Source organism: Equus asinus, unplaced genomic scaffold (genome assembly GCF_041296235.1).
Source record: "Equus asinus isolate D_3611 breed Donkey unplaced genomic scaffold, EquAss-T2T_v2 contig_803, whole genome shotgun sequence".
Classification (NCBI taxonomy): Eukaryota; Metazoa; Chordata; class Mammalia; order Perissodactyla; family Equidae; genus Equus; species Equus asinus.
The window spans coordinates 3,037,971-3,060,879 of record NW_027225520.1 but is presented as its reverse complement, the minus strand read 5'-3'; the positions used below and the strand labels follow the sequence as shown (position 1 = coordinate 3,060,879).

The window sequence follows — 22,909 nt, the reverse complement described above, 5'->3', positions numbered from 1 at the left end:
AAGCAAGCTCTTTCCCAGTGATTCCAGGAAACACCATAAAGCTGACTCTCATTAGCCAGGTATGAGTCACTTGCTCATGCCTAGAACAGTCAGTGTGACCAGGGAAGGAGCTCCTCATTGTCTAGGCCTGTCCCCCTCTCTGGAACATTGGTGCAGTAGGGGGTTGGGGAGGTGAGGATGACGTGAGCCTCACATGAACCATGGATGGAGACTAGGGGAGCTGTGGATTCCACAAGAGAAAATTAGTGTGCTGTTGCCAAAAAAGGAGGGGAAGAGACACTTGGCAGGACAAAACTGTAAATACTCCTGTGGAAAAGACATTTATCCCCACGTTTTGTACACCTAGATTGCTCTTTTCCATCTCTTTCACTGTCAGCTGTCACTCGTGCTGTTGTCAGTTTGCTTCTTTACAATCTCTTCATTCGTTTGTTTTAATTTATAACGTCTTATCTTCTGAGGGTTTGGAAACCAGATGAGCAGAGTCATTAGAGTTGTTTTCAAAATAAGAGTTAATGGGCTCTGAATGAGGACTGGAGAGCCTCTCTCTGAGTAAGGGGTATAAACTTTCTACTTTTTAATGGATTTCATCACATTTCTTTTGGCCCTTCAAAAGTCATTTCTGGGGGCCAGCCCTGTGGCCAAGTGGTTAAGTTCACACGCTCTGCTTCGGCGGCCCAGGGTTTCGCTGGTTCAGATCCTGGGTGCAGACATGGCACCGCTCATCAGGCCACGCTGAGGCAGCGTCCCACATGCTGCAACTAGAAGGACCCACAACTAAAATATACAACTGTATACTGGGGGGAATCTGGGGAGTTAAAAAGCAGAAAAAAAAAAAAGATTGGCAACAGTTGGTAGCTCAGGTGCCAGTCTTTAAAAAAAAGTCATTTCTGCATATTTTCTGATTTCTTTGCCAAAACTGCTTTCTTAATAGGTGATATACTATTGTAATTTTAAGATCCAATGACTATGAACAGTAAATGCCATGAACACAGTTGCTTTAAGTAAAAGTTACATTTTTGTGATTTTTCTAAATTTAAGTGGGTTTCTGACGATAGCTTACGTGTTCTTTTGGAAATGAAAACAGCAGAGAATAAACAAAGCTGAGCAGCTGTAAGTTGCTTTACTGGACTTACTAAAAGACTGGCATTTTATTTTACCTTTCCTCTTTGTAATACTGCTCTGATTGCAGATAAGTAGTTTAGCATTCATGGTGGAGTTTAGGGGAGAATAGGGAAATTTTTTTGAAACACAAAACTATGTATTTCCACAAATATCATATACTGTGCAACACACCAAGTTTTGATCATTTATGTTAAAAAGGACCAGAATAACATTAATAAAATAAATTCTCAAAGGCTTCATTTTAGTTAATAGTTTATCTCTACTAGAAATAATCAGTTGTACTTGTTGGCTGTTTAAAAATACTCTTCGTAAGTAGCATAATTGGCTGATTTTGAGAATTTGGTGGAGGTAGTTCTAGTGGCGCTGCCCAAGAGTTTCTATGTAATTCTACTAAAGAAAAAGGTGAAGAAATGACAGTGGTGAGTGTTACATCCACCTAATCAAGAAGCTGGCCTTGACAGAAAGAAGTAAAAAATATGGTCAAAGAAAATCAATGGGCTTAAGTAATAAATTCTTCAAGGTTAATAGGAAAAGCAGAAGGATTCTTAGAGATTTATGATAATTAGAGAGAAGGAATATGAGTGGCTTATAACCAACACTGTTGGATGCTTATCGTGTGCATGGTTGGAACTACTCGTCTCCATTTTGTAGATAAGGAATTAGTTAGAAAGAGGCTAAGCGATTTGGTATATGATGGAGCTGAACTTCAGACCCAGGTTTGTCCAACTCCAGAGCCAGCAGACCTGGTCACTTACTCTGAGATGAAGGGTCATTCTCTACAGAGGGTAAAGGCCAAGCCCCATGGTTTTGGACGTGATATTCCAAATCTCTACCCTCCTCCCCCGTTACTCTCAGCCTCCTCCTACATGCAAAGTGGGAGCAGCAAAGTTTCCCTCACACCCCACTGGCTTTCATGCTTCTATGCCCTTAAGACAAGGGTTTTCTGAGCCCAACATTTTCCTGTCAAAATGCTGTTCTTTCTCATTATGAGTCTAAATTTTGGAGTAAGTTTTTTAATTCAAAAAATTATATATACATATATATAATATGTCATCATATATGCATATGTTTATTATACATAATAAAAATCAAGCTGAAGGTTCTTTGAGATGCCTTTCTGGCTAACACTGTGTTTTGTAAGGAAGAAAAATGGTGGTGGTGATGGTGGTCGTGGTGGAAAGGATATAATTTTCTTTGAAATTTTAAATTCAAACATCTTGGCACTTTGTTAAACAGAAAATGATTCCTTGAGGCAGGAGTCCTGTCTAATTAATCTTTGTCTTTATGGCCTAGCATAGTGCCTGGCACATATTAGGCACTTAAATATGTGTTGAATTAGATTTTCCCTTATCTTACATAATTTTTCCTTTGGTCCTACCTAGGTTTGTAGTTTGTACCTCTACTATAATATTCATCATACATGTTGCATTAGGAATAACTTTGGTTACTAGTAAAAAGAAAACTTGACTAATAGTGGTTTAAACCATTACCTCAAAGCTTGGCAGCCCAAGACTGATGCAGCAACTCAAGGATGTCATCAGGGAACCCACTCCACTTCTGTACTCTCTTTGGTATAAGGCTTTTTATTCTCTTGGTGGAAAGAGGGCTGCTGTCCCCCAGGTAGTGTATCTACATCCAAGGAAGGAGAAAGGGAAATGTTAGAGGTGAAAAGTAAACAGTATGATTCTCAAAAGTCCTTCCCTTATTATTTGGGAATGAAAGCCCTTCCCAGGGACTCCCACTTATGTCTCATTACATAGAGCTGGGACACATGGCTACCTCTAGCTGCAAACATGGCTAAGAATTGGATTATGTGGCTTTTCAGCCTCTATAGCCTGGGCAGCCAGGGGAGAAAAGGTTGAAGTGGGTGTTTACGAAGCCAACCTTGTAGGTCTGCCCTACAAGTTTTTAGTTACTTGGTATAAGTTTATGTTTCCTGGCATACCATAAGCCTATGGAAAACAAAGAATGTGTTTTGGCAATCTTTGAGTTACCCATAATAACCAGCAGGAGACTACCATAGCACTTATAGTGTCTAAGACATTGTGGCTACTCAATCAATGTTGTATTTTTTTACTTTAATTCAGAAATAAGAGCCGGGCAGGAATTAGTGACTCTGGTTTCTCTGAAAATGATGGAGTCCATAGATTTCTCTTTGGTGACTCATTTCCTCTATCAACATTGGAAAATTACCTGGAGCTTTCCTGCTTCATCAAGTTGGCCCATTACAGAGGACAATTTAACAGTAATATTGCCTGGAATGTGTAAAGTATAACTCAAAAAACAGGATGGGAGAGAAATCATGAACATATGATGGTCAACAAGGGCTTTTTTAAGAGAGATAAAAAGGTAGATAAGCAATAGGATAATATATTGTAATCAAAGAAAAGATTAGCAATTGAAAGTTAAGAATAATCTAAAATATCTTAGCCATTCAGAGTTCTAAGGGGAAAAATAAGTACAATTCATTCCTTTAAATGGCTCAAATTGCTGTCTGATTCATTTATTTAAATCCCAAATTGCTATTCTATATCTATACTGTTTCTCCTTCAGAACAGATCTTGTTCCTTTTCCCTCTATCATCTTACTCTTAATTATCAATCATGGAGAATGAAGATAAGACAATTGAACATGAAGATTTGGCACCATCCACAGAGATGAATAACATAGCCTCTACGGATCAAGAAACCCAGGTAAATCTGTGATCAAGTGTAGACCGTCTCAACCATTTCCTTAAGGAAGGGACTTCCAAATCTATGATAGCAACGTGTCCTCTTCGTTCTCTGTCACTCAGTTAACAATTCTCCCATTCTTAATCCCCAAGCTTGTACAGTAGGTGTGACTACCAATTTTCCCAGTCATTTTAGCAGCTAGCCCTACATAAAACTGCAGAAATAGAGAGCCTGTGAAATGCTTTGTGTTCGCAGCCTAAACCCTAGAATGCTTCTGGTTTCTTCCCTCTCTGTTTTTATTGCTTAAATTTAAGTAGATGAATGAATGTGAATTGTTTTTCATCACAGATAGTTATTTTTTTTCTGAACCACTTTGATATATTTACCAACTATTGCTTTGAATCATATCTTAAATAGGCTAATTTTTAAACAGTATTGCAAATGTAATGACATTGTATGTGACTCAGGCATTTATAATGCTACAATAGTGACTCAGTGGTAAACACCCCTAAGAGAGTTCTTGTTCCAAGCAGTAGCTGATTAGCTAGAAATGAAGCTGTATATTTCCCCTATGAACTGTTACCCTTAATTCTAATAATGGAAATTTTATTCGTGATGTGGTGGCTCAGTGAGTATAAAAATGGACAGCAAATGTACAGTTTTAAGTATTTTTTTAATTGCTTTAAACACAGGAGGAGACAGTTATGAACCTCAAAGGTACAGAGGGAAATGAACCAACAGAAGGAAGTAACCTATTGAGTAGCAGTGAAAAAAGGCTGCAGGAAACACCAACTGAATCAACTCATTTGCAAAGACTGAGACAAACATTTGCTTGCCTCCACATGGTTTACTGGATAGAGTGATAACAAATGGTATGTAAATGGTACGGGTGAATTCAGAAAGATGGTAAAAGATGAAGTTGTCATATAATGAAAGATTTCAAATAATATGGTTTAAAGGACAAAAAGAAGTTTATTTCTCTCACACATAAAAACTACTAGGTGGGGTCAGCCAGGTGGTGTACTGGTTAAGTTCACATGCTCCCTTTCAGCAGCCCAGGGTTTCACCATTCGGATCGTGGGTGCAGACGTAGCACCCCTCATCCAGCCATGCTGAGGCAGCGTCCCACACAGCAGAACTAGAAAGATCTTCAACTAGGATATACAACTACGTACTGGGGCTTTGAGGAGGAAAAAAACAAGAAAAAAGAGGAAGATTGGCAACAGATGGTAGCTCAGGGCCAATCTTTCTCACCAAAAAAAGGATACCTTAAAACCATATTTAAAAAAAAAAGAGGGGTCGGCCCCATGGCCGAGAGGTTAAGTTGGCAAGCCCCACTTTGGTGGCCCAGGGTTTCACCAGTTCAGATCCTGGGCGCAGACATGGCACCACTCATCAAGCCACACTGAGCGGCGTCCCACATGCCACAATTAGAAGGACCTACAACTAAAAATACACAACTATGTACCAGGAGGCTTTGGGGAGAAAAAGGAAAAATAAAATCTTAAAGAAAAAAAGGGGAGAGTAGAAACGGGTGGGCTTCCCTTCTGAAAAGAAAAAAAAAAGTTACTGGGTGAACAATTCACAATGGTATGTGTCTTTATTCCACACAGTCACTAGGGGCCCAGGCTGAAAAGCTCCACCATCTTCAACATGGAGGGCTTCCAAGAGCACTGTGGTCACCACCATTCCAGCTGTCAGAAAGAGGAAAAGAGCAGAGATCAAGGACCTTTTCCTCTTCTGCGTCAGAGTAATCTCACAGGATTATGTTAGACCTCCAATGAGAAAAGTGATTGAGAAATCAGTTGTAAACAGAAAAGCATTACATAAATGTTGGTTGTTATTACTGTTAAGTAATGCAACTAAGGTTTAAGCCAACACAGCTACACTTCCAAATGTCACATCATTTTATAAGGAAGAATCCTCGTTTGCAATTCAATTTATTCCCATAGAGCTGCTATTACTTAAAACATTTGGGAGGAGTGACGTCAGCAATATGGCTGAGTGAGCTAGTCCCTTCCTCGCTCTCCCTTTTGAGTTATAACTAAATGGACACTTACTGACCAACAGAGGAAACCCACACAGCACAACAGGATGCCTGAGAGACACACGCAGCTATAAATCTGAGGGTGGGTGGACTGGCCCCCCAGGAAGTGATGGAGACAGGTGAGCACACCCTGTTCTCCCCGCTAACCCTGTGCATGCAACACGAACACTCCAACCTGGTGCAAGCACCTGGAAAGTGGGAACACGCAGCAGGGCAACCATAAGAGGAGGCGGCGGTAACCCTTAGCCTGCACTCGTGGTTGATCTCCCAGTGGAGAGAGGGAGCCCACCACACCCCTGTGCGGTAAAGGAGCAGCCATAGCCCAGGTCCCAGCAGGGAAGCCCTGCCCACCAAGCTCAGCAGCCCCACGGACTGCAGATCGTAAACAGGGACCTCAGCAGATTTCCAAGCTGGGGCAAATACTTCGCAGGTGTGCATGAATGCTCACAGTGCAGCTGTGCTCCCAAAGAGGTAACCAGTCCAGGCAACTGTGGGAATAGGTGTGGCAGCTTTGAACCCACATGCACTTACTTTCCTGGTGGGGAGGGGGAGCCCACCATGCCCCAGGGCTGTCAAGGAGCAGCCATAGCTCAGGTCTCTGCCTGGAAGCCCTGCCCACCAAGCTCAGTAGCACCACGGACTGTGGATCATAAGGGACCTCAGCAGATTTTTGTGCTGGGACAAACACTTCCAGGCACACATGAGTGCTCCCAAAGAGGGAACATGTCCCAGGCAGCTGTGGGAATAGGTGAGGTAGCTTTGAGCCCACTGGTGATCACTTTCCGGTGGAGAGGGGGAGCTCAGAGTGCCCCTGAGGCACCAAAGAGTGGCCCTAGCCTAGTGAGGAAGCCCCGCCTGACAAGGACAGTCCACACAAGTGCCTGAATGCATCCCAGGCTGGGGCAAGCACCCATAATACCCCCACAGCTTCCAGCAGATGGGGTACGGCCAGAAACACTACTCCTGCTCCCCGCTAGCGGTAACAGGGGGAATCTGCATCCTAAGAATACCACAAATGCCACAACAAAAGATTAGTTCATCAAACACCATGAGAAACTGCAGCAACAATTCAGACCAGGAGGAAAATGACAATTCTCCAGAAACCAACATGGAAGATACAGAAATATACAAGCTAAATGACCGAGAATTCAAAATAGCCATCATAAGGAAACTCAACGATTTACAAGAAAACACAGAAAGACAGTTCAAGGAGCCCAGCAACAAAATGGATCTCTTCACCAAAGAGATTAAAACTATAAAAAAAATCAAGCAGAAATTCTGGATATGAAAAACACAAATAATAATCTAGAATCATTAAGAAATAGAATTGATCTTATGGAGGAAAGAATTAGTCTTCTTGAGGATAAAAATGTAAAAATTCTACAGGTGGAGGAGGAGACAGAACTAAGATTTTTTCAAAATGAAGGAATTCTTCAAGAAATATCTGACTCAATTAGGAAAAGCAACATAAGGATTATAGGTATCCCAGAGGGAGAAGGGAGGGAGAAAGAAGCAGAGAGCTTATTCAAAGAAATAATTGCTGAGAACTTCCCAAACATGGGGATGGTTTCAGATTTACAGATAAATGAAGTTAATCGTATGCGCAACTTTATCAATGTGAAAAGACCCTCTCCAAGGCATATAATAGTAAAAACGGCAAAAGTTTGGGATAAACAAAGAATATTAGGAGCAGCAAGGTACAAGAAGATAACCTACAGAGGAAGCCCCGTCAGGCTTTCAGCAGATTTCTCAGCAGAAACCTCACAGGCTAGGAGAGAATGGAATAATATATTCAAAATACTGAAAGACAAAAACTTTCAGCCAAGAATACTCTATCCAGCAAAACTTTTCCTCAGATACAATAGAGAAGTGAAAGCTTTCCTGGATGAACAAAAGCTGAGGGAGTTCACTGCCACCAGACCTCCCCTACAAGAAATAATTAAAGATGCCCTCACACTGGCAACAAAAAGGCGAAGGTCTACAAAGCTCTGAGCAAGAAGGTAAATAGACAGACATGATCAGAAACCTGCAGCTCTCTACCAGAATAGGAAGGTAAAGACTCAATTACAACTTAAAAGAGAAAGGGAAAGAAAGCATCAGAAGCAATGATAAACACTTCAACTTAGCCACAAACTCAGGAAATTAAAAACAGAACATTGTGTAACAGCAATTACCCAGAAGGGGAGAGGAAATGGAAGGAACTTGCTTAGGTTAATGGCGATAAGAGGCTATGAGAAAATGGACTGTCTCATCTCCAATATCTTTCATACAATCCTCACGGTAACCACTAAACAAAAAAATCAGAGCAAAACCACAATTCACAAAGAGAGAGAACTGAGAAATCCCTCTTGGAAAACCAACAAAATGAAATGGCAGTCAGAAATGGAAAGGAAGAGAAACAGTGGAATCATAGAACAACTAGAAAACGAGATAAAATGGCAGCATTAAGCCCTCATATAACAATAATCTCTCTAAATGTAAATAGACTGAACTCTCCAATCAAAAGACATAGAGTAGCTGGATGGATTAAAAAACAAGACCCAACAATATGCTGCCTCCAGGAAACGCACCTCAGCTACAAAGACAAACATAGGCTTAGAGTGAAGGGATGGAAGACAATACTTCAAGCTAATGGCCAACAAAAGAAAGCAGGGGTTGCCATACTTTTTATCAGACAAGGCAGACTTCAAGTTAAAAAAGACAATGAGAGACAAGGAGGGGCAGTATTTAACGATAAAAGGGAAATTCCATCGAGAGGACATAACACTTATTAATATATATGCACCTAGCACAGGGTCACCAAAGTACATAAAGCGATTATTAACAGACCTACAGGGAGAAATTAAGAGCAACACAATCACAGTAGGGGACCGCAGCACCACACTTACTTCAAGGGACAGATCATCCAGACAGAAATTCAACAAGGAAATTGCAGATTTAAATGAAACACTTGACCAGATGGAGTTAATGGACATATATAGAGCATTCCATCCAAAAACAGCGGAATATACGTTCTTCTCAAGTGCCCATGGAACATTCTCAAAGATAGACCATATGTTGGATAGCAAGGCAGCCTCAATAAATTCAAGAAGATTGAAATCATCCCAACCATCTTTTCTGACCACAATGCTAGGAAGCTAGAAATCAACCACAAGAACAAAACTGGGAAAGTCGGAAATATGTGGACATGCTATTGAACAACCATTGGATCATTGAAGAAATCAAAGAGGAAATTAAAAAATAACTGGAGACAAATGAAAATGAAAATACAACATACCAATTCTTATGGGATGCAGCAAAAGCAGTCATGAGAGGGAAATTCATAGCAACACAGGCCCACTTCAACAAGCAAGAAAAATCTCAAATAAGTAATCTTAACATACAGCTAACAGAGCTAGAAAAAGAAGAACAGATAAAGCCCAAAGTCGGCAGAAGGAGGGAAATAATAAACATCAAAGCAGAAATAAATGAAATATAGACTAAAAAAGCAGTAAAAAGGATTGATGAATCTAACAGCTGGTTCTTTGAGCAGATAAACAAAATTGACAGAACCTTAGCCAGACTCAACAAGAAAAAAAGAGAGAAGGCTCAAATAAATAAAATTAGAAATGAAAGAGAAATTACAACAGATACGGCAGAAATACAAAGGATTATAAGAGACTATTGTGAAAAACTGTATGCCCACAAATTTGATAACCTAGAAGAAATGGATGGATTCCTATACTCATATAACCTCCCAAAACTGAATCAATAAGAAACAGAATCTGAACAGACCAATCACAAGTACAGAGCTTGAAAGAGTAATCATAAACTTCCCAAAAAACAAAAGTCCAAGACCAGATGGCTTCTCTGGAGAATTGTACCAAACATTCAAAGAAGATTTAGTACCTATTCTCCTCAAACTATTCTGAAAAATTGAAGAAGAGGGAACATTTCCTAACACATTCTGTGAGGCCAACATTACCCTGATACCAAAACCAGACAAAGACAACACGAAGAAGGAAAACTACATGCCAATATCACTGATGAACTTAGATGCAAAAATCCTCAACAAAATATTGGCAAACTGAATACAGCAATACATTAAAAGAATCATACACCATGATCAAGTGGGATTCATTCCAGGGACGCAGGGATGCTTCAACATCCATGAATCAATCAGTGTGATACACCACATTAACAAAATGAGGAATAAAAATCACATGATCATCTCAATAGATGCAGAGAAAGCATTTCACAAGAGCCAACATCCATTTATGATAAAAACTCTCAATAAAATGGGTATTAAAGGAAAGTACCTCAACATAATAAAGGCCATATATGACAAACCCACAGCCAACATCATACTCAATGGGGAAAAACTGAAAGACATTCCTCTGAGAACAGGAACGAGACAATGGTGCCCACTCTCACCACTCTTATTCCACATATTACTGGAGGTTTTGGCCAGAGCAGTTAGGCAAGAAAAAGAAAAGGAATCCAAATTGGAAAGGAAGAAGTGAAACTTTCACTATTTGTAGATGATGTGATTCTATATATAGAAAACCCTAAAGAATCCACCAGAAAACTCCTAGAAATAATCAACAACTACAGCAAAGTTGCAGGGTACAAAATCAATTTTAAAAAATCAGTTGCATTCCTATACGCTAACAATGAACTAGCAGGAAAAGAAATCAAGAATACAATCCCATTTACAGCTGCAAGAAAAAGAATAAAATACCTAGAAATAAACTTAACCAAGTAGGTGAAAGATGTGTACACTGAAAACTATAAGTCATTACTGAAAGAAATTGAGGAAGATGTAAAGAAATGGAAAGATTTTCCATGCACATGGGTTGGAAGAAGAAACATAGTCAAAATGTCCATACTACCTAAAGCAATCTACAGATTCAGTGGAATCCCAATCAGAATCCCAATGACATTCTTCACAAAAATAGAACAAAGAATTCAAAAATTTATATGAAACAACAAAAGACCCCAAATAGCCAAAGCAATCCTGAGAAAAAAGAACAAAGCTGGAGGTATCACAACCCTGACTTTAAAACATACTACAAAGCTACAGTAATCAAAACAGCGTGGTAGTGGCACCAAAACAAACAGATCAATGGATCAAAATTGAAAGCCCAGAAATAAAACCACACATCTATGGACAGTTAATCTTTGACAAAGGAGCAAAGAATGGAGAAAGGAAAGTCTCTTCAATAAATGGTGTTGGGAAAACTGGACAGCTACATGCAAGAGAATGAAAGTAGACCATTATCTTTCACCACACACAAAAATTAACTCCAAATGGATTAAAGATTTGAATGTAAGAACTGAAACCGTAAAACCCCTACAAGAAAAAACAGGCAGTACACTCTTTGACTTTGGTCTTAGCCACATCTTTTTGAATACCGTGTCTACTCGGGTAAGGGGAACAAAAGAAAAAGGTAACAAATGGGACTACATCAGACTAAAAAGCTTCTACAAAGCAAAGGAAACCATCAACAAAATGAAAAGACAACCCACCAACTAGGAGAAAATATTTGCAAATCATTTATCAAACAAGGGGTTGATATCCAAAGTACATAAAGAACTCACACACCTCAACAAAAACAAACAACCCGATCAAAAAGTGGGCAGAGGATATGAACAGACATTTTCAAAGGTAGATATACAGATGGCCAACAGGCACGTGAAAAGACGCTCAACATCACTAATTGTTAGGGAAATACAAATCAAAACTACAATGAGATATCTCCTTACACCAGTCAGAATGGCTGTAATTGCCAAGACCAAAAACAACAAATGTTGGACAGGATGTAGAGAAAAGGGAACCCTCATCCACTGCTGGCGGGAATGCAAACTGGTGCAGCCACTATGCAAGACAGTATGGAGATTCCTCAAAAAACTAAAAATAGAACTACCATGTGACCCAGCTATGCCACTACTGGGTATCTACCCAAACAACTTGAAATCAACAATCCAAAGTAACATATGCACCCCTGTGTTCATTGCAGCGCTATGCACAATAGCCAAACATGGAAACAATCCAAGTGCCCAACGACCAATGACTGGATAAAGAAGATGTGGTACATATATACAATGGAATACTACTAAGCCATAAAAAGACAAAATCTTCCCATTTGCAACAACATGGATGGACCTGCAGGGTATTATTTGCTAAGCGAAATAAGCCAGACTAAGAAAGACAAACACCATATGATTTCACTTATATGCAGAACATAAACAAACACACGGACAAAGAAAATAGTTCAGTGGTTACCAGGGGAAGGGGGCTGGAGGGTGGGCACGAGATGAAGGGAAGCACTTATGTGGTGACAGACAAGAAATAATGTACAACTGAAATTTCACAATGATGCAAACTATTATGAATCTCAATTTTAAAAAAACAAAATATTTGGAAGATTTTTCCTTGAGAATTTATCTCAGCACAATTTTGGATATTGTTAGAGTTGGGGTATATTTGTCTTTTAGGAATGGATTTGGTCTTTGGAGGCAGCCAAACATTAAGCTGATATCAATTTGATTAATAAATGGATGTTCAGATTCAGTAATGCTGTTTTTTGTTCAAAAAAGAAGTGTGTGAATGTACCTGTGTGTGTATGTACGCTCTGAAGCTCACGAAATGAAAATGAAAGACATTTTACCATTCTCAACTGGAACAATGGTATGTTATACTTTAGACTCTGAATATGTTTTTACTGAAATTAGTTAATTTTCTAAACTAGCATGAGAAAAAAATCTCAAACTTTATTTAAAACACATGGAGAAAACCAGGTTCCAAAATGTACACTAGTTCATAAGGCAACAGATAATTTAATACCTTTTCTGTCCTTTTTATTATTTTTTTAAACTTTTACCCTTCAAATTATGGCACATTTCTAGTTAAAACATTTACAGGAAAACTGATACAGATTGACATAGGAAAGGTGTAAATGAACGATGTGGTCTGGAGACTCACTGTTTTGAGTTCTGTAATCGTTGTCCATCAGCTGCCTGAGAAGTGGACTCACGTGTGTGAGCGCCTCTTCTCTTGTTTTCTGTACTTCTGTTCCTGAGGCTCACAAGAGGGCTTTCTCCTGTACTCCTTCCTGTGCCCATTTAGAATACATAAGTATTTGTCTTAAGAAGTCAATCTTACATGTGAAAAAATGATTTTCCAAAATCATAAATGAGAAGTAAATTATTAACTAAATTAAAGATGATTTAGAGAAACCTTATACACATATATTTACTGTGTATTTAGAACTGAATTTTGAGTATGGGAGAGGAAAGGAAAATTAGAGATTTTTTTTAAAAGTGGTCTTGAAGTAGAAAACTACCTTGCTGAATTTAGTATAAAATCAGGTTCATGCTGTGATACAGTAAAATTTAGTAGCTGGTAATTCCTACTTTCCCATTATACCTTCAATACTGTATAGAAATTTCAGCCCCTATAGCCAACTGGAAAATACTGAAGGCCTTAAGTTATTTATTTCATTATAACATCATCATAAGCCTAGAAAATCAGGAAGAATTCTGTGAGGATGTAAAAACTGGGGCATTAGATTCAGTCTCTAGCAGTATGGTAGACAAGATTCAGTGAACAATTCTCTCACTTATGCCAAGATGAAAACAGTATTTTAAGTCTTTTTAAATGTACCTTTTTTCTGTGAAGAAAACAGGAAGTCATTGGACACCAAAACCAAACTGAGCAGAGGAGATAAATATGCACTCAAGCTGGCCTTCACCCTGGAGGCTTCTGCAAAACACCTGTGAGCTTGAGAGTCATTCTGAGGCCCTGAGAGCATAGGGGGCTGCGCTGGAGCTGGTCCAGGTGGGCAGAAGTCTCAGGAGCATTCATCCTCCCTCACCCACACAAAGCTGGAGCCCAGCGTGGCAGCTGCAGATGGGGCCTGCACCCACACCTATCTCAACTATGGTGCTGGCTGGGGGAGAGGAGCGTCCCACTAAAAATGTGTAACTCCATGCTGATCTGTGCTCCAAATTCACATAAAAAACACAAGCTGAAAATATATCTAAAAGTGATCCCAGATTGGAAGCTTCTAAGCACATGGTAGAAGCAAATGCAGATCCGATCCAGGAAAACTCACATTCAACCTAAGGTTCCAACAATCCCCAAAGGTAAAGTTCCAAGGAAGAGGTCACTGTCACAACAAATTTTAAAAGATCACAACATGCACAAGGAAACAGAGATTTCAAAAATTTGCATTATCAGAAAATAGAATAGAAAATATTTTTGGTATCTGTAAAGAAATTAAAGAGGAGATAGCAAATATAAGTACAAAACAAGGAACTATTTTTAAAAAATAAACATTTTGCTAACGACCAAGTCGAATTTCTAGAAATGAAAGATATAGTACAGTAATTGAAATGTAAAACTCAGTGGATAGATGAAGCAGTGGGTTAAGTGACAAGAGAATTGGTGAACTAGTAAGAGATCTGAAGAGATTATCTAGAATGCAGTTCACACAAAGATGGAAAATGTGAAAATGAGGGATAGCAACATGGAGAAGAGTATGACGGTCTGATCTTAGTTCCAGAAAAAGAGAATAGAGAATGGAGAAGAGGAAATATTTGAAGAAATGAAGACTGAGAATTTTCCAGAATTAGTGAAAAACTTAAATCCCAAGCAAACCGAAAGGAAGTCATACCTAAATACATCAAACTGAAATTGCAGAAAACCAAAGAAAAGGAAAAAATCTTAAAAACAGCCAAAGAAAAAGAATTCCCTAAAAAAGCAGAAATTAGACGTAAAAGCAGCAATGAAAGCCAGAAAGCCAAAGAGTAATATTTTCAAGGACCTGAGAGAAAGTAACTCTCAACCTAGAATTGTATATGCAGAAAAACTCTGTCTTAAGAATGAAAATGAAGATAATTTCAGACAAAACTAAGACTTTACTACCAACAGAGCCTTATGAGAAACATAACATGCTTTGCTACAGAGAGTTTCTGTACCATCAATTAGCTCTTATGCGATGGTAAATAGGGAATTGTGTGAGTGCCAGATGGAATTTGCATTTTTGTACATAATTTTTCCTGTCACCTTAGTATTTTTCATCATCAAGCAATAGCAAGTGAATACAAAGTGAATTGAAAACAAAAATCAGATAGATGTTTTCTTACAATTAAAGATAAAGCCTTATCAACTTGAGGACCTTTTAAAAAGCTGAAATCTCTGTGAAAGTGCGTTCTTTTTGGGCAGTTAGTTGCTGGTTTAGGGGCTTCAAAGACTTTTGAAACTTCCCACAATGTTAAGCTATCTAATGAAACCACACGTGGATGAAGAAGCTGACAGTACAGGTGAAGAAGCTGCCAACACTTTTCCCTCAGTTAAAAACAAACAAACCTTTGTTTGATGAATAAGCTACAATCTGCATAAGATTTTGATGGAGCTGCTCTCTATTTAAAGCAAATGCCCTCAAGATTCTACATCTCGGGAAAAAGGAAGTGTGGTTCCAGGGTTTAAGTCTGCAAAGAAGAGACTGACTTTAGATGCGATGTCAGTAGAGATTTAACTGTGCTGATACTGTATTAGAATTGTTACTGTTTTTTAGTGCTTTGGTCACAAGTTTTGAGTTTTGAGTTTTGGGTCGTCTGCTCCAACTCTGTTTTTCCCATAAGTCTTTTTGTTTTCAGTGTCTGATTTTGTAGAACACAAGGTTTTTGAAACAGGGAAACATATTTTGCATTCTAACAGAAATGCCTCTACTAAAGCAAATACTTCAGGTAACCAGATGATTGTCCCAGAGGAAAGGTTTGAGGTGCCACAATGAATGATGTCCCCCCCAAAAAGGTAAGTATCTGAGTAATTCTAAACAAACGTCAACATAGAAGAGAAACAATGATAATGTTTAATTCAAGGCAGAGCTAAAATAGGGGAGTGTGGTTGTTCAAGTATTCTCATGCTCCTGTGAAGAGGTTAAAGATAGTGATTGTTTCTCTTTTTATTAACTACTGATATATTTATAGTAAAATTAAAAAGAATAATAAGGGAATGGTAAAAAGAAAAAAGTTCAAGGTAGTAGTTGTAGCAGTGTGGAAGGCGATGGGGGATGGGATTAAGAGGAACACAGAGGTGCCTTCAAGGCACTGGTAGTATCCTATTTCTTCAGATGGTTGGTAATTACCCAGTTGTTCATATCACTGGTGTTCTTCAAAACTTACACATGGTTGTAAATATTTGTATGTGTATTCAGTATTTATTTTTAAAAACTTTTAGATTATATCAAAACCGACATATGACAACTTATTGATAGAAGTTTTCCTGGTTTATTTCAGTTACCATCCTTGTTCTTCTGTGGGCTGTAGTGTGGTCAATTACTGGCAGTGAATGTCTTCCTGGAGGAAACCTATTTGGAATTATAATCCTGTTCTATTGTGCCATCTTTGGAGGGAAACTTTTGGGGCTCATTAAGTTACCTACATTGCCTCCACTGCCTCCTCTTCTTGGTAAGTACCAAACACTTCCTGTGTCCTTCAGAGTAAATCATATTTTTAAAATAGTAGTTTGGGAAATAAAGGAATAAACTATTTCTGTATTTGCTGTGCTGGCCCTTAAAGCTGATTGTTAAATTGTGATGAGTTTTATGAGCCAGTTGGTAAACAGCAATTTGAAAATTAAATTATATATACTTACAATTAAATAACTTGCATTAAACACAAGAGCAATACTCAAAACCAATCACTTCTTAATTATTTTACTACATTTTCCTCTTATCTCTCCTCTTGAGATTATGGAAATACTATATCACGGTGTGTCACTGCCCATCTGTTCCCAGCTCCACGTTCAATGACGTCAGGTTGGTAGGTTAACATCAGCCCTGGTAGAAGTATCTGTAATACAGAAATCAGCAAATGCTGCAGCCCAGGGCTTAATATGTTGTCAGTCACTCACATCATTGACAAACGAGTGAAGTTCCAACATGTATTACAAAACTATTCTTCCAGAGGCCATGAGAACTGTGCAGATACGACACGTAAAAATTAGTCTTAAAACTAGGTATTATATCTTTAATGTTTCTTTTAAAAATTCCATATTACAAAATTTCAGTGTACTACTTTCAGTATACCACAAAAGACATTTTGTGTCCCTTTCTCACAGATTTATAAATCATTAAGTTTTATTTAAAAACCATGTACCTTTTACACATGCATATTTGCACACATCTCCTTTTTTTATTTCAAAAGATTGGCCCTCGGCTAACATCTGTTGCCAATCTTCTTTTTTTTTTTTCTTCTTCTCCTCAAGGCCCCCCAGTACATAGTTGTATATTCCAGTTGTCGGTTCTTCCAGTTCCTCTATGTGGGACACCACCTCAGCATGGCCTGATGAGCGGTGCTAGGTCAGTGCACAGGATGCGAACCAGTGAGACCCTGGGCTGCCAAAGCAGAGTGCATGAACTTAACCACTCAGCCACAGGGCCAGACCCCCCCACACACACACATTTCCTAAGTAAAAATTTTTTTCTATTAGTGAGGACCTCAGGATTGCTTAACATAGACCAAAATTATTTTCTTGTGAATTTGTGGTGAGCAATTGAAACTAAATGTAAAAAGAAGTAGAATTATTTACATCTTACTCTACACTGTTTCTCAATATATTTTTCAATTTAGGTAAAATTCAAGTTATTTCACTTAATTCATATTGTTTATCATGGGTGCTTTTTGTTAAAGTTTTTAATTGAATTATTATGACAATGGGTTGTTTCTAGGCCAGCCCGGTGGTGTAGTGGTTGAGTTCCGTGCACTCTGCTTCAGTGGCCCAGGTTCGTGGGTTCCGGTCCTGGCTGTGGACTACACCCTTGTCAGCTATGCTGTGGTGGCGTCCCACATACAAAATAGGGGAAGCTTGGCACAGATGTTAGCTCAGGGCAAATCTTCCTCACCAAAAAACAAAAGGGGGGCTGTTTCTAAATATGCCTGTGTGCTATGATAAAGGGTTGGCAAACCATCTCTTCTTGTAAATAAGATCTTATTGGAACACACTCATGCTCATTCATTTACATATTGTCTGTGGCTGCTTTTATACTACAGTGGCAGGGCTGAGAACTTATAACAGACACCATGTGGCCCACAAAGCCTGCAGTGTTTCTTGTATGGCCCTTTACAGAAAATGTTTACTAACCCCTGCATCTAAGTCAGAGCTTCTCACACTTTATTATCCAGAGAATGACCTTGGATCTTGTTAAAATGCAGACTCTAATTCAGTAGGTCTGGGGTGAGGCCTGAGATTCTGCCTTTCTAATAAGCTCAAAGACCACACTTTCCACAGAAAAATCATAAGTTTTCAAACCTGGCTGCACGTAGGAATCATCTGGGAAATTTTTTAAAAAGCTGATGCCTGGGACCCACCCCAGAGATTCTGAACTAATTGAATGGAGTAGCCCTGGGTATCAGAATTTTTAAAAGCTCCCCAGGTGATTCTAATATGCAACCTAAGTTGAGGACTACTGTTCTAGACGCCATGAAAAGGCCCTTTACACCTCATCCTTCTCTTTTCCACTCCATGCCTGTTATTGCAACAATCAAAATACACATGTTGCAAAATGATAAATCCTTGGGCTTTGTGATTACATGAAATCTCCTGAGGTCACTGAAATCATTCTTAAAAGTCACGTACGTAATGTGTCTTACCATCCCTTTCTATAGTGGTACGCTTGTGACAGAAGTTTACTGGCTCTTAGCGTATTAGGGCCAGTATCTAAAACTGAAACATTATCTGAATCCATAAAGAAGACTTGTTAAGACAGACATGTGTGGTGATCTCCTATTCCATATTTTTAAAAATTCATTGAAATAATTGCCAGAGATGGAGGATGAAGGAGCATTTTTTATTCCAAAAATGAATGTGAAAACAACTTTCCTAGGACACTGTTTCCTTTGCTGATGGTCTGGGTTGCTGGAAATTTTTTTCAATAATGATTTGCTTCAAAATAACTTGAGAGTAGATGAAATAAGATTGGCCATGTATTGATAATTTTTGCATGTTTTAAAAAATTTCCGTAATAGAAATTAAGGAGGAAAGAAGAATACTCCTTATCAAAGAAGGTATTCTTTTCTCCACACCCAAGGGAAAGGCCCCCCCCAGGGGCTCAGAGGCCAGAGGGGGCGCCTTCCTAATCACAGTCAGGTGGCCACATCAACGGAGGCCATCGGCAAACAGAACTGTCTCAGGGAAATTGTTTGTACATTCATCTCAGAAATGAAAAATGCTCCTTCATCCCCTCCAAAACTCCAAAAGAAACTCCTACATATTTGTGAGTTCTTATTAGACTATTATTCCTTTTGATTTCAGGTAGTTGTATGCTATAATCAATTTAGGGCTGGTTTAGATTCACATTTTAAGTTTCAGTAAAGAACTGTTGACAAATTAATGAAATGTAAGGTTAGTGCAGCATTTTTGGCTGGTAATTCATTAATATCTATAAAAATGATATACACTGTACCCTGGAGCCTAACATTTCCACTGCTAAGAATTATCCTATGGATATACTTGCACAAACCTACAAATATGTAAGCTCTATGTGGACAAGGCCCATGTTGGTGTAGCTCGCCTCTGCATTACCAGGGTAGAGTAAGGGTCTGGCATGCAGTTAATAAATACTGTGCTCATTTCAGCACTGTTTGTAATGAAAAGTCTGGAAAGTTCCTTCAAGTCCCTTACTTAGTCCAAAAATTATGGTACTTCCACACAACGAGAAACTATTCCAACTATTAAAAAAAACAAGGCAAATATATATGTGCATCATTGGGAATATGTCCACGATATATTGTTAAGTGGAAAAGAAACAGATTATACAATGGTATTTAAACATGCTCTCATTTGTGTCCAGTGCAAAAGAGCACACGTACACACACACAGAGAAGCATGCTTTAATAGGTAGAGAAACTTTCTGGAAGGGCACAGAAAACTCTGGACAGTGGAAACCTTTGGGGAATGAAGCTGGAAAGTTGCACTTGGGGTAGGACATGTACTGGTCACTTTACATTGTCTGTCATGGTTTAATTTTATCATGAGCAAATATATTATTATTCTTTTAAAAACAGCTATTGTAGGCTGGTTCTTACTTTCAAAAATTCTAGAAAGATCATGACTGCAGAATTCATAACTTCTTCTAGATTAAATGGCAGCAATGAGAAATGCCTGGAAGAGATGCTTCCTTGCCTAATGGTGTCTGGAACAAGTCACAAAAAGCTATACTTGTAATTCATCTCTATTCTCATAAGCTTACATATAAAACAACCCAAAGTTAGTAAATTTATTTAGTCCTTTGAAGTGTGGTCCATATAAGGACGTGGTAAGAAAAGAGTCCTGCTGGAGAAGAACAGAGTGTGGACGGCTTGCAGTCTCTGAGGAGAAATCCTTCCCCTATCTGGGCATGTGGTATCAGGGAGGGCAGGATTCTCTGACAAACTACCCGGCTTCCTCAGGCACACTCAACTACTTGCAGTTCCCAGAATGTGTCACACTTTCCCTTCATACCTTGGAAGAAACTGTTATTTCTCCCAGAAACTTCTCAACTTCTCCAGCCCCTTCTTCATTCCCCTTCCCCTTCTTTGGCCCCTGCTGACTCACCCTTCCTTGTCTCAGCTTGTATAAGGCCTCCTCATGCTTCCATAAAATTGAGGTTGCCCCCATAGACTGAAAGCTTGTTGAGGGATAGTACTGAGCCTTTGTTCATTGCAATATCTCTAATACCTACTATAGTGTCGAAAGTACCGAAGGCATTTGATAAATGTTGAATGGCTGAAGGAAAGAAGAGTCACCAGCTGACATGACAGAACAATGTCTATTTCATGATAACTCACTTCTAAGCCTTTGCAAAGCAGGTTATATGTTTTTTATTAAATTATCTGGTTTGAAAATAGGTAAAATAGAGCCCATATAGGTATTGATATTTCAAGTAATCTGGCATGGTAAATAATTTTAGAATCTTTCTGCTGTTTGCATACAAAGAGATGACTGAATTGGGCCTTGTATTAAAACATTTTATATTCAGAATTTGATCATACTTTCTACCCAAATACTACATCCTGTTTCTCTCTTTCAGGTTCAATTATTAATGAATTATTAATTATTCTAATCTTTCATTTTTATCTGCATATTAAAGCCTTTTCTTAGCTCCTGTAATTTTTTTTTTCATTAAAAGTTTGACATAATTTCATCTAAGGACTAAGCATAAAAGAAGTGGTTCCTGGGATTATAATCCTGGGATAGTCTCTTCTACATCTAAAGTACTGAAAATATTTTCTGTATTTGAAAACTAAAGATTTGTTTGATTTCTCCATCCCAGGCATGCTGCTTGCTGGGTTTCTCATCAGAAATATCCCTGTCATCAATGATAACGTACAGATCAAGCAGAAGTGGTCTTCCGCTTTGAGAAGCATAGCACTATCTGTCATATTGGTTCGTGCTGGCCTTGGGCTTGATCCACAGGTATTGAAGTATAAATTTCTAATTATTGACTTGGAATTTTGTTCTTCCAATATTGCAAGTATTTAGAATGACTGAGCTTTAGGAAATGGATGTGGACACTTTGCACAGCATTCAGAACGACAGAATGAAATTTATTTCATACAGGACTGTCCCCAAAAGATGTTCCCATACTCTCTCTTGGAGAAAGGTGGAGTTACTGTCTATCTAGGGACAGCACCAAGAATAAAGGCTCCCCTTTTCTCTGACAGAGATACAGGCCGTAGTTATAAATAAGGGTTGTGAGAGAGAAGACATCATATTTTTGGTGTGGAAAGCCCTATACGAGTGTTTAGGACTAACTATGCTGGCTCAGAAAACTGCCTAGCATACAGAATGAGTCTCAAAGTGTGCTTTTTTCGTGTTTGCTTTTGAAAGCAGGAATGAATGTTCTTGAGGATTGCCTTTACATCCCGTTCATTCTGGGGCCACAAATTATACATATGGCCAACACCGAGACGGTTAGATCAGCTAGTGTGGAGGTTATGAGCACAGACTCTGAAAGCAGCCTGGCCGAGCTCAAACCAAGCTCCACCACTCACTAATTTCATGATCTTGGAGAACAGCTTTAACTTGTGCCTTTTTGGATGAGAAAATCTAAACAATGATGATAATATTATCCCCTGTGTCATAGGTTGCTATGAGGACTAATAAGCCAACTCTAAAACACTTAGAACACTGAAATGTTTGTTAAATAAAACTCATTACCTGGAAAATTCATGATGGATGATCCAGACAGTCTGAACACTGAAGAAAAAGCATTTAATGTCATTCTCTCTGTGTGTCTTTAGAGGGTTATTTCGTATGTCTATTTTTATATTTCAGGCCCTGAGGAAGCTGAAGGGTGTCTGTGTAAGATTAGCCATGGGTCCCTGTCTTGTGGAGGCATGCTCATCTGCTCTTCTTGCCCACTTCCTAATGGGTTTGCCGTGGCAATGGGGATTTATACTGGGGTAATGATTTTTCTTTGTCGTATGAAAATACACACGGACATTTAGGACTTTCTCTGACGCTATATAAGTGAATGCATAATATTTTCGTAAGGACATCAGAAAATACAATACAGATATTCCAGCATAATATTATGACTATTAATATACCAGCATATAAACATTATAACTTCAAAATATAGTGTATGTCTTTGTAGGTGCTAACTTTGACAGTTTTATAATAATTTAAACTATTGAGGAAGTAATAGACTTTTATTATGCCTGATTCCATGCCAGTGAGAGATGCCAGATCTCTCCTCAAAGTCCATACAAAGGATAACGAATGCTCAACGGTGATCCACACCTAGCACAGGCCTCCTCCTCCTTTCACCAGGCTCTTATGATTATCTGTTCTGCTGTATTTTCCTCCTGCTGTTAGTTCTTTCTTCTTCTTCTTCTTCTTCTTCTTTTTTTTTTTGGTGAGGAAGATTGGCCCTGAGCTAACATCTGTTCCCAAGCTTCCTCTTTTCTTTTTTTTTCTCCCCAAAGGCCCAGTATATAGTTGTATATCCTAGTTGTAAATCCTTCTAGTTCTTCTATGTGGGATGCCACCACAGCATGGCTTGATGAGCAGTATATAGGTCCACACCAGGATCTGAAC

At 38.7% G+C, this 22,909-nt stretch overlaps 1 pseudogene; it reads left to right on the top strand.

Moving 5' to 3' along the window:
• The first annotated feature begins 3,574 nt into the window (after nt 1-3,574).
• The window catches only part of LOC139044385 (sodium/hydrogen exchanger 9B2-like), a 42,098-nt pseudogene continuing 22,763 nt past the window's right edge, over nt 3,575-22,909 (top strand).